The sequence below is a fragment of the Macaca nemestrina genome, chromosome 12, assembly GCF_043159975.1.
Source record: "Macaca nemestrina isolate mMacNem1 chromosome 12, mMacNem.hap1, whole genome shotgun sequence".
NCBI classification, from domain to species: domain Eukaryota; kingdom Metazoa; phylum Chordata; class Mammalia; order Primates; family Cercopithecidae; genus Macaca; species Macaca nemestrina.
In genome coordinates this window covers 112,353,758-112,365,627 of record NC_092136.1, presented here as the reverse complement: position 1 = coordinate 112,365,627, position 11,870 = coordinate 112,353,758, and the positions used below count along the sequence as shown (strand labels likewise).

The following is an 11,870-nucleotide window of genomic DNA, read 5'->3' as shown; positions in this document are numbered from 1 at the left end:
AAGCAGTTAGTCCAGGCACTTAACTGATGTTGTTGACCTTTGGGTGGCTATAAACATCTTGTAGCTATTTGACTGCAGTCATGATGAAGCACATATCCAACCCCAGTAGAACTGTCCCAATGTCAGCCCTGGGGATCTCTATCCACAGGAGGCAATGCCCTGACCTCCACCTCTCCCATGTAGACCAGTGGACCAGAAGGGAGTGTGCTGTGCAGTTTCCATGGGATGCTCATTTCCACCAGAGCATCCCAGGAGAAATGCAGCTGCTAATTATTAAAGAATTGATCTCTACAACAGACAACCCTAGGGTTCTTTAAGTTGATCATTCTGGGGCATGATAGAAGGAAGGAGAAGAACAAAGAGAATTAAGCCAACCCAGGGTTGAGTCCAGTTCTGCCACTTATTATATGACCTTGGCAAGTTACTGAACCTCTGCGCTGCCTCAGTTTCTTCATCTGAAAAACAGGCATACTATTGCTCACAGGGGTTTAGGAAAATGAGATGTAATTGATCACAAGTTCCTGGCTGTGAGGAGGTACTCAACAGGCAATGTTACATATACATATTTGTTAAGGACACATCAAGTTCGTGCACACCGACAAAAGAGCACAGGTCCCTGGCCAAGCTCTCAAAGTCACCATGCAGAAGGATGAACATTCATAAAACTCCAAAAGGCAGGAGGAGACCTCTTTGAGGCTAATGATGTTCCCAGATAGTGGCTGTGTTGTCTTCAGGAGTGATGAAATCTTCAGGACTAATGGACAGTTCTGTGGCCTGAGATACTTGACCCACTGGTAAAACTACTTCTTAAATATCTCTTTTTGTTTTTCATTTACTTGCAATATATTATATATGCCTCCACATACATTCAAAAACTATTCAACACAACTCTGTATGGATGTGAAATCCACTTGCTCACCCAGTGTTTGGTACATACATGGCCAGTGCTTACTATTGAGTGACCCTCAATGCCTTTATTAGGTCTTTTCTGAATATGCTGTCCACATGCCGTTCTGCAAGGAGTCCTAGCCCTTTGAGAAAACAGTGGTGTCCACAGTAAACTGAGGCTTTATTACCAAATTATAAGGCTGGTTCTTATGAGGACTCTAGTGGACAAACTCAAATAAATAACTTTGGAAAAGATTAAGTTTAGAGTAAACTTTTATCAAAAATGAATAAAGGTAGTCATGAGAAAGAGAAAGTCAAGTGGAAAGAAAACTTACTGAACCAGTCGGAAGTGAGGGTTTCTTCATTCTGGCAAAGGCAGGTGACCCCTGTAGTTCTGTTTCAGGGGCAGAGAAGAAAAATTGCTCAACAAACTAAGGCTGCCTCTTTAGTTTCCAGAAAGCAGTCATATATTGACTTTTTTTTTTTTTTCAGACAGAGTCTCGCTCTGTTGCCCAGGCTGGAGCGCAATGGCGTGATCTCAGCTCACTGCAAACTCTGCCTCCCAAGTTTAAGCCATTCTCCTGCCTCAGCCTCCCCAGGAGTGGGATTACAGATGCCTGCCACCATGCCTGGCTAATTTTTTTGTATTTTTAGTAGAGACAGGGTTTCACAATGTTGGCCAGGCTGGTCTCGAACTCCTGACCTCATGATCTGCCCGCCTTGGCCTCCCAAAGTGCTGGGGTTACAGAAGTGAGCCACCACATCCGGCCCATATATTGAATTTCTACCTGTCAGAGGCTCCATGCTGTGTGTAGAATGGTAGAAAACACAAGGGCTCTGTCTCAGAGCAGAGCAGAATTCAAATCCTAGCCTTAATACTCACTGTGTACACTTAAGTAAGTACTTACCCTTCCTGGACCAAAAGTTTCTCACCTGTAAATAAAAAAAAATGACTGGAATCCCCAAAGCCATGCCCATAATCCAAAAAGATTTAAACCTAATATTGAAAATTTAGGGTGAATTGAAAGACGCATTTTATTCGAGGATATAATGGTTGGGTTTTATTTGATATTTTTTGTTTTGTTTTTTTTTGTTCTGTGTTTTTCATTTGTTTTTAATAGAGAACTCGATATTTTAAAGAAAGATCTTTTCCTTACAACTAAACATGTCTTTGGGAAGCTAAACGCTTGACACCTTAACACAATAAACAAGGTCTCCTAATTGAAATCAAAATACCTAAGAGGGAATAGACTGGCACTTGAGTGCTGACTGGCATGCGTGACTCTGCAAAGTTCAAACTGAGAAGCAGCTTTCTAGCAACTGAAGTTCCTCGACAACGGAACGCATTCTTTCCCCACAAACCGGATTTTCTGTGTCTCCTCCAGGATCTTCTGGAACACTGTAGGCAAAGACTCCCGGAACACCAGGAAGGTTGACTGCGGGGTCCTCATCTACACATTTGGTTACTGCGGATGCTTGGAGAGATGCAACCCAGTTACAGAGTCACCCGCCACATACAGAGAGCTGGGAAAAGGGAATCCAGCCTAACTATGTTTTCTTGCAAATTAGGTGCTGTGACAACTCAGGCACTGAAACACACAGACACAGTATCTGTGTTTAATTAACTAGCTGGAGAAAACAAATGTGAATAATTGATTGATGCAGGAGAACGAGGCATCAGGAAAATACCCGCAGAGGGCTGCCAGCCAGTTCTCCCTCTGAGGCAGTGATTAGCGTTCCACAGCTCCCAAAAGAAACTTTAGCAGAAATCATTGTAGCTCAAGCTAGGTGCATACCCTGGACCTGTGGGGCAGGAAGCAATTGAGGATGCATTTCTCAGTTGCTCTAATTCTCCGCATGGGCTAGCCCTGAGCCTCTCTGGGTTTTGCAGGCAGCTCATATCACAACGGGCATGCTGCTCTGACCGCTTTACCAAGGAACTGTAAGGCAATGAGCTGGGAAAGAGGCCCAGAAAAGAAGTGGCAAGGAACAAGCAGCCCTGCCACTGGGGCCTTTGACTCAGTAAAGCCAGCCAACCTTGCCTTAAGTGTCTGTGGTCAGTCAAGAGGCTGTATGGGACCTCTGGAAGCCCCAGGAAGAGAATCACAGTGCGGACCTCCAGCAGCCCTCTTTGTTAACATTTATTCTTCTTCTGAGAAGCTGTTCCTGGCTTGCTACAGGGCCGTGGCAGAGACTAAATGCCTAACCATGAGACACTAACTGCCCACGGGACCTGAGTTACCCATCATGAAATGGGTGCTATCCAATCCTCTGAAGCAATAAAGTCGAATGTGTATGACAGCATTCCACACTTAAAGGAAGAAGCACATTCAAAAAGCTGAAATTGGCAGGGCGTGGTGGCTCACACCTGTAATCCCAGAGCTTTGGGAGGCCAAGGCGGGCAGATAGCCTGAGGTCAGGAGTTTGAGACCAGGCTGGCCAATGTGGTGAAATCCCATCTCCACTAAAAATGCAAAAATTAGCTGGGTGTGGTGGCGGGCACACCTGTAATCCCAGCTACTTGAGAGGCTGAGGTAGGAGAATTGTTTGAACCCAGGAGACGGAGGCTGCAGTGAGCCGTGATCGCGCCACTGTACTCCAGCCAGTGAGACAGACCGAAACTCCGTCTCAAAAAAAAAAAAAAAAAAGCTGGAATCACAGTGGTCCTGCCCAGTGGGAGCTGGAGCCACAGATGAGAAGAAGCTGTTGCCAGAGACACAAACAAAGGTCACTGTAACCTTTTATATCCAGGGTCCCCCACAATACACAGTCCCCTCTCTTCTAGCTGGTAAGTCATACAAGGACCAACAGTTCTCACATAAAAAAGTAGAGCGGTGATGCTCAACTGGGGTGAATCTGCCTCCAATGTCTAAAGACGTTTTTGAGTCTCATGACTAAGGAAGTGCTACAGGCACCCAATAGATAGAGGCCAGGGATGATGTGAAAAATCCTACAGTACACAGGCAAGCATCTCCCCTATCACAACAAAGAATTATCTGGCCTAAAATGTCAATAGTGGCAGGGTTGAGAAACCTTGTTGTAGAGAAAGGGAAAGAGAAAGAGAAAAAGGGAAGCAGTGATTATTATAGGTCATAGGTGGCATTCTTTTACTACTCACCCCACGCTTCCTCTGTGCGCATGTTAATATTCCAGGGCATAGGGATCATACTTTGCCCAGATCCTCAAGGGGGTTCTGTTGTCCAGAAAGGGCTTAAGAAGCTCTTTTCTAAGCACTCACTTGTATCACCCTACTTCTGCCCCAGACCCAAATCCCAGGAGACAACAGGTATAAAACACTCCAGGAATGCTTCTCCTACCACCCACCAATGTATTCTAGAGATCCCAGAGGGGCAGATTTTTTACCAAAGTCAGTTTCATCTGTGCAAAAAGTAAGAATGTCTTACATTTTCCTTACACACCTACTCTATATCTGTCAAGTCAGTATTACAAATTTTTTTCATTTGTCTATTCAACAAATATTTATTGAACACTACTGCTTGTTATAATGGTAAAAAAAAAAAAAAATTGAAAAAGACCAACAAGGCTGTCTTGACAGGGCTTATGACCTCTGGTTCTATGATTGTCATCATTATTTTTATTACAGGCTTATTGAAGCCAGGAAGAATTCACATTTCACCCGGGTCTCTCCCCAAGGATCTGTAGTTCCCTCAGATTATCTCCCGCCCTGGGCCTGACCTGCTCAGAACCTATTAGTTGGGAGAAAGCATCGTGCAACATCCTATTGTTTGTCACTGTATAGAGGAGTTTTTTCACAACGTATCCAGCATTCTGTCCCTGGGTTATGAGTTACCTTTCTGTTCTCTGCTTAGCCTGGGACTCTAGAGGACGTAGAGGGAAAAGGCCAAATGCACTCACTTAAAATGAAAACAAAAATGCCGATGTCCTTCAAGAGGTCAGAATACCCTTGCTCTAACTTTTAAAGGCCCCTTCCCCTGATATTCTTCTGTGGCCACCACAGGATGGAATGGCTTTTTCCTACAGGGTCCTAAGATTGTTCCACAGTGGTAGCTTTGAGCTTGAGCCAATGCCGAGCCCACTTCTGGCTTCAGTTTGTCTAGGAATGCCTGGTGACTGAGTGGCAACCTGCCAGAGCTCTTCTCCATGAGGGTATGAGAAGTCGCCTGGGAAAGAAGAGCAGGGGAATTGAAAAGAGCTGTTGCAGAAGTCCAGTTTAAGCGAGAGACATCTACAGTATCTGACACTGCTCCTTAGCTCAACTTCCATTCCCTTTCCTTCTCATTCCTATGGTGGTGCCTCCATAATTGTTGTTACCTATTGGGCTTTCTACCATCTATCTTTTTTACCTTGTGGTCAATGTCATGAAATGGCATCCCACTATCCACTTTATCTCAGAACACTTTATACTGTCCTTTTGTGATTAGAGTCAGAATTTTGGAATATTTCACTTTCTTGCATTTATTACTAATTCAAACAGTATTTATTGAGCATCTACTAACATGCTAGGCATTTTTTTTAGGCATTTGGAGTTTACATCCATAGATATAGGAGTAACAGAAAATAAACAGATAAACAGAGGTACAGAAACATCAATGAAGGGCAAGAGATAGAGAGTGATGGGGTGGGGATCAGGGTTACAGAGAGGCCAGGGGAGGCTCTCTGAGAAAGAAAGGCGCAGAAACTTGAATGGGGTAAGGGATAAGATATGCAAAACCTGAGGAGAAAACATTTCACGTGGAAAGAGCATGTGCAAAGACCCTGAGATGGGAACCATGTGCGCATGGTTTAGGGCCAGGGTGGCTGGAGCGAAGTGAGCCCAGGGACACATTATGAAATGAGGCCAGAGACACAGGCAAAATACAAATCACATCACATCACATGAGCCACAGTAGGATTTGGATCTTGTTTTGGGTTTTTCCCCAGACACTCTGCACCACTCAAGGGCAGGGGTGAAGGAGCAGACTTGGGCTTAACCAGCATGGACTTTTTGCCACATGTGTAAAGGGAAGGGTGAGGCTAAGGGAATTAAGGATGTGCCTAGGCCTCAGGGTTGAGCACAGGTCCTCACTTCTTCTGCCCTTATGGTGAGTCCCCTCAGGACCTCCTTTCTCTCATGTCTGGAAACCTCAATTCAAGGCCATTGCAATCTGTCAGAGAAGTTCTAATACCATTGAACTTCAAAAGCAAAGGGGTTGGTCTAGGTCTCTTTTCCCAAGAAGCTCCTCAGCCCTTTGTGGACTCACCTCTTTCCCAGGAACCAGCTCTGCCCACCGCGGAGAACAGGGAAAGGCCACAAGGGTTGAGTTATCCCCAAGCCCCCAGGCAAAGGGGGGCCCCTCAGGAGGAACTGCCCCTGAATAAACAAGAGCAGCTCCACGTATTCTTCTCAGTCCACCTCGCACTGGCCAAGACTTTGAAGTGGTCTGGAGGCCCTGCATTAGCAGGTAGAAGTATGAGCTAGTAAAAACAAAAAAAAAAAAAAAAAAAGAAAAAGAAAAAAATGCCCCATTTGTTCCCCTATCTGATAGAAGCCACAGATACCTGCGTTGCACTCTTTATCTTAATAGTATCCAACAAAAACCAGCCACTCTGCAATTTCATCAGATGACTTAGGCCTTGGCTTAAGGATATCGCTGTGCACGTGCAGAGAACAGTCAGAAGAACTGGTGCAAAGGAAGCTAAGGCTTGGCTTTGGCAGAGGAGATGAAACAGATGTGGCAATCATGACACTACCAAGTAAAGCATTGGTGGCATGTGTACGATTGATAGGCTGTTCCCTAGAAAAAGCAACTGCACACACAGTTGGCTCCAGTGCCCTGGCTCATAGCTCTGCATCCTCAGCCAGACAGCTGGTGTGTGGGCTCAGGCTGCCCTTCCTTGTGAGGGCTCTACCTGCCCTGCCTTCCCTGCTGCGCCCCTCAGCTCCCCTCCCCAGCCCCAATCAAAACCAATTTCCACTTCTTCCGAGCACTCATTGGAGACTAGTGCTAACCTGATAAATTAATTCAAGCTAATGCAAATTATGGTTTAATATGTTACCCTTCCCAGACAACATTTACATTTTTAAAAGGAGCTTCAGTTCCCTAAATCTAAATGAATGGGTATTGTGGGAACGTCAAGCCTTGTGGCAGGCAGCTATGGAGACTATGGGAAACAGTAGCACCTCTCTGGGCCCATCTGAGGTCAGATGAGAAAGGTTCCATCTGCTCATCGTGATTATCAGGTGTCTATGGGCCAAGAGACACCAATGTCAAACCTTTCTCTGAAACCAGAAGATTTCTATCTTGAGAAAACATGCTTTTAATGTACTTAGCTATTGCCTATATGACTCTAATATATGCAGATGAGATACTTCTGTGCAATCAAAGTAAATCTATGATCGTGGTTTGCTTAATTTCCCCTTCTGCACCAGGAAATATGAGTTCCTGGAGGACAGAAAAATACAGAAGAGAAGGCACCTGCCCATCGTCAGCCCAGGAGACCTCTGCCTGGGACTATTCTTTAGCTAGAGGAAACAGCAGGCTGCTGCCAAGGCTGCTCCAGGGCCTTCCGTGTAGGTCTGGGTGGCAGGCAGGAAGGTATCAGGTGAGGTCTGCTCCAGCTGCCTCTACTCCTGGGAGAAGCAGAAGGGAGACCCAGGCTCCCCGAGGACCCAGCTACAGAAAGCAATTCTGCCATGCACCACATAACCCCCACCTCACCAGTGTTTTCTGGCATTATGTGAGCCTGTGCATCAGTGATATGGTTTGGCTGTATCCCCACCCAAATCTCATCTTGAATTGTAGCTCCCATAATTCCCATGTGTTGTGGGACTCAGTGGGAGATAACTGAATCATGGGGGTGGTTTCCCCCATACTGTTCTCATGACAGTGAATAAATCTCACGAGATCTGATCATTTTACAAGGGGTAACCCCTTTTGCTTGGCTCTCATTCTCTCTTTGCCGCTGTGATGTAAGATGTGCCTTTCGCCTTTTGCCATGATTGTGAGGCCTCCCCAGCCACATGAAACTGTGAGTCCATTAAACTGCTTTCTATTTGTAAGTTACCCAGACTCAGATATATCTTTATCAACAACGTGAAAACGGACTAATACAATCAGGGAATTAACCTTGGTGATGTCAACGTTTGTCATAAGGAGCCTGAAGCCTGAGGCAAAGATGGTAGACACAGACAATAAGCTCCCCTGCACCCCCACTTCTCTCAGCTTTCCTTGGTGTGTGAATGAGACAAAACCCATCCTTCTGTTTTTCCAGGCACTAACTGCCTGCCCACACATCCCAAAATGGAGAGAGGCTAACCCCACTGCTCCAGAGAAAGCAGACACCAGGACAAAGAGGGTTACTGCCCGAGACAGCCTACAGACCCAGACAGAGACCCAAACACACTTACCGTATGAGCAGCAGGCCGGGGATTGGTCACAATGACAGTGTCCTCCAAGGCTCACAGTGACCTCTGTGGCCTCTATACACACTCACCCATTCATTCATCTGTTCATGCAGTTATCCACTATTCCTTAACTAGAGGCAACTGCAGGCAGCCCTGCTCCAGGACACAACCGACGACTTCCAAGAGGAGTGGGACACATCCATCCCCCAACTGGACACGTTCTCTGTTGACCCAGGAGTCAAGGCATTGGTAGCACTGTGAGGAATGTGTTTGTCTTCGGGGATAAACACAAAGCCCAGCATCTCCCTACAAGGAGAAAACAAAGAGCTGCCACCTGGTTCCCAGTGAGCGGTGGGAAGCCAGAAGCATCCCTCGCTGTCCCCTACTCCAGGCCGGTTGCCTTGCTCCATCTACAAACACAAGGCTCTCCTGAGTTAATCTTCCACTAAATGTCTCCATGCTTCTGGAACTTCAATTACAGCCCCCTCTCCCCTCAGGCAGACGCTGCAACTGTGCAAATGCAGTTTAAATCATCATGCACATTTTCCCCTGTGCTTCCTCATGCTGCTACTGTCTTCCCACCCCCACATTTTTTCAAGGGCTTGTCTTGCTGTCATTCCACTCCAAGTCAGCTTGGCACACTGAGGTCCCCTCTAGCACACAGCCCTTCTGAAGGCTCCCTGAGAAGCCTGCTTTTCCTGCACACTCTTGTCTCAAGGATTCTCTCAGGTTTCTGGTTTCCACCCGCTGGTTCTCAGCTGCTGATATTTGCTTCAAATTCCTTTCTTGCATTCTGCTACTCCCAAGGATTCAATGCATTGAACTGTTCCTTGATGCCCCCACCCACTCCTTCTCCAAAATGTGGACAAACCACCATTCTGCATCTTGTGCAAAACACGGACGTTGGCTCCTCTTGGGTCTCACTTCTGAGCTGAAGGTCTGATTTCCAGGGGCTGCAGGTCAGGCCACAGCCCAGGCCCCAACTTCACATAAGAAGGGGGTACACACATGCCTGTCACTCCCTTCATTTTTGCCTGAAAATTCAAGTGAGAGCATGAGTACTTCTATTGTTTGCTTTATTTCCTCACTTCCAAGCAGATCAGCCTCCTAACTGCTGGTCACAGTATATTCTAAGAGCTTCTAAACTGTTGCAAAATGTTCAAGTACACTGGAAACAGGTGCCGAGGTATATCTCTTGACTTTCATAGAGGTCAGGAGTCCTGTGGGAGAGACAAAGGCATTAAGGGTCAGATAGTTCTGCTTTGGAAACTCCAGCTGACAGAACTGGGCAAAAACAGAGGAAGGCGACTGCACACTGGCCAGAGAGACAAGGAGCCATGGAAGTTGACAATCCAGAGGAGGTCAGTGATGCTGCGCCCATGGGCAGCATGGGCAGAAGCAGCTTGAGGCTGTCCGCAGCACCGGGAGGCGTACCCACAGTGAATGGGACTGAGGGGCAATTCGAACTGTGGGAACTGACTCTGGTTAAACATGAAACCAACATCCGGGAGCCACAGAGTTTCTGCCTTTGGACTCAGAAACTGGTGGGGGCTGGGGGATACTGAGGCTAGACATGTAAGGGTCCCTGGAGATTCCCAGGAATACAGTAGCTGTCACAGGAGGGCTCTTGAGAAAATCAGAGATTCCTACCAGTAAGTATATTGGGGCATGGTACATTGAAAATTTGGGATACTCTTGTGAATACAAGACATCAAAACTCCCCAGTGCGTAATGGGTAAAGCCTAGGACATACCGATTACTTAAGAATGAATTTTTTGGCCAGGTGTGGTGGCTCACACCTGTAATCCCAGCACTTTGGGAGCCTAAGACAGGCGGATTACCTGAGGTCAGGAGTTCGAGACCAGACTGGCCAACATGGTGAAACCCTGTCTCTACTAAAAATATAAAAATTACCCGTGTGGTGGCACACGCCGTAATCCCAGTTACTTGGAAGACTGAGGCAGGAGAATTGCTTGAGCCTGGGAGGCAGAGTTTGCAGTGAGCTGAGACCATGCCACTGCACTCCAATCTGGCCAGGAGAGCAAGGCTCTGTCTCAAAAAAAAAAAAAAAAAAAAAAAAAAAAAAAAAAAAAGAGAGAGAGAATGAATTTTAAAAATCAGATTTTATAGTAAAAAAACAAAAAGACTGCCAACAAAGAAATAGAAATAACCAAGCTGACTTCAGACTTCATTCCAACACGAACTGGCAGGAGAAAAGAGGGTTTTAAAAGAAAAGGAAATCAATATATCAAATAGACTTCTGCACCTCCAAGTTTATTGCAGCACTATTCACAATAGCCAAGATATGGACTCAACCCAGACGTCCAACAACAGATGAATGGATAAAGAAAATGTGGTATATATACATAATGGAATACTACTGGGCCACAAAAAGAATGAAATCCTGCCATTCACAGCAACATGGACAAGACTGGAGGAGGTTATAAGTGAAATCAGCCAAGAACGGAAAGTTAAACACCACATGTTCTTACTCCTATGCGGGAGCTAAAAAAGTTGATCTCGTAGAGTAAAAAGTATAATATAGCAGAGAACACTGGAGTCTGGGAAGGTAGAAGGAAGGAAGATACAGGCAGAGATTTGCTAAAGGATACAAAATTACAGGGAGATAGGAGGAATAAGTTCTAGTATTCTGCACCACTGTAGGATGGCTATAGTTAATAATATATTACATAGTTGCAAATAGCTAGAAGTAGGATATCAAACTTTCTCAACACAAAGAAACAATAAATGTTTGTTTGAGATGATGGATATGCTAATCACCCTAACCTGATCACTATACATTATATGTATCAAAGCATTACTGTGTACCTCACGAGTACGTGCAATTATTATTTGTCAATTTAAAAAGAGAAAATTTAAAAATAATAAAGAAAATAGCGTTTTTTTAATGTTGTGTTTTATTTTTAGAGGAAGGTTCTTGCTCTGTCACCCAGGCTGGGGTGCAGTGGTGCAATCATAGCTCACTCAAACTCCCAGACTCAAGTGATCCTCCCACCTCCCTAACGTAACTGGGGCTACAGGTACATGCCACCATTGCTGGCCAAAAATAGGGCTTTAAAAAGGAAAGACTCTACATAATTCTACACCCAGCCAAATCTTCTTTAATATGTAAAAGAAACAAGGATGATATGGAATATAAAGGAATTCAGAAAATATACCCCCTGATTTCTGTTTCCTAAAAAAAAAAAAAGTTGTTTTAAAGTACTTACGGATAGATAACTGAGTTAAAAATGAGAAGAGTTATTTGCTAACTACTGAGGTCTACTAAGTATAAATCTAAATAATTGCTATAAATATGATTGCAGACTAAGTGTAAATGCCAGGAAAAAATGCAAAAAAGAAGCCACATAATATTAAAATATTATAAAATTAATATTCTGGACTAATACAACTCCAGTTTATATTAAACTAGATGAAAAAGTGGAGTGAGAAAGGGAGAAGTAAATGGTGATGATGGAAGAAAGTAAAATGCACGTCAAGTTTCTTATATGTTCAGAGTCAAAAGTATTATCTTACTTGCTATTTTTGTCCTCAAAGTATATACAGAGTTGGCCCTCCATATCTGCAGGCTCTACTGCCACAGACTCAACTAACT

General features: G+C 44.9%; 1 long non-coding RNA gene across 3 annotated transcripts in view; it reads right to left on the bottom strand.

Moving 5' to 3' along the window:
• The window catches only part of LOC139357592 (uncharacterized), a 91,002-nt gene continuing 79,132 nt past the window's right edge, over positions 1-11,870 (bottom strand). For 2 of the 3 annotated variants that reach the window (XR_011611062.1, XR_011611061.1), the window contains 2 exons: positions 8,344-9,474; positions 1-6,324 (listed from right to left, as the gene is read on the bottom strand). This is a non-coding gene — a long non-coding RNA (uncharacterized lncRNA). The remainder of the gene's footprint in view (positions 6,325-8,343; positions 9,475-11,870) is intronic. The other variant, XR_011611063.1, reaches the window with a different exon arrangement.